The sequence below is a fragment of the Choloepus didactylus genome, chromosome X, assembly GCF_015220235.1.
Source record: "Choloepus didactylus isolate mChoDid1 chromosome X, mChoDid1.pri, whole genome shotgun sequence".
In the NCBI taxonomy this organism is placed as follows: Eukaryota; Metazoa; Chordata; class Mammalia; order Pilosa; family Megalonychidae; genus Choloepus; species Choloepus didactylus.
This window is the reverse complement of record NC_051334.1, coordinates 134,248,481-134,249,548: the sequence shown is the minus strand read 5'-3', so window position 1 is coordinate 134,249,548 and position 1,068 is coordinate 134,248,481.

The following is a 1,068-nucleotide window of genomic DNA, read 5'->3' as shown; positions in this document are numbered from 1 at the left end:
TCCTAAGTAAGCAATCATTGGTTCCCTGTATAGTCATGTATTTATGTACTGAGCACCATCACCACTCTCTATATAAGGGCAAAGATGGAGGAAGACTCAAAGAAGGCAGAGAGGCAAAAGAAAAAGGCAACAGAGAGGAAAACAAACAAACAAACAAAAAAACTTCATAGCTAGAAGGTGACAGAAGGAAAGATACCATTAACCTAAAGTAGAATAAAGAGTCAGACTACATCACCAATGCCTGGAGTCCCATACCCTTCCCCTATTCCCCACCCAGCCCATATGCATTTAGCTTTGGTATATTGCTTTTGTTACATTAAAGGAAGCATAATACAATGTTTCTGTTAATTCTAGCCTCTAGTTTGCATTGATTGAATTTTCCCCCATTCCCACCCTATTTTTAACACCTTGCAATGTTGACATTCATTTGTTCTACCTCATGTAAAAGCATATTTGTAACTTTTATTACAATCATTGAGCATCCTAGGTTTCCCTGGGTTGCACAGCCCAGTCTTTATCATTCATCTTTTGTTCTGGTGTCCCACGTGATCCCAGCCTTCCTCTTTCAACCATATTCACAGTCATCTTAGTTCAGTGTACTTACATTGCTGTGCTACTATCTCCCAAAATTGTTTTCCAAACCTCTCACTCCTGTCTTTTCCTTTCTGTCTGCAGTGCTTCCTTTAGTGTTTCCTGCAGAACAGGTTTCTTGTTCACAAACTCGTGTCTGTTTGTCAGAGAATATTTTAATCTTTCTCTCATATCTGAAGGAGAGTTTTGCTGAATATAGGATTCTTGGTTGGTGGTTTTTCTCTTTCAGTATCTGTAAATATATCACACCACTTCCTTCTTGCTTCCATGGTTTCTATTGAGAAATCCACACATAGTCTTATCAAGCTGCCTTTGTATGTGATAGATTGTTTCTCTCTTGCTGCTTTCAGGATTCTCTATTTTTGACATTTGATAATCTGATTATTAAGTGTCTTGGTGTAGGTCTATTCAGATCTATTCTGTTTGGGGTACACTGCACTTCTTGGATCTGTAATTTTATGTCTTTCATATGAGATA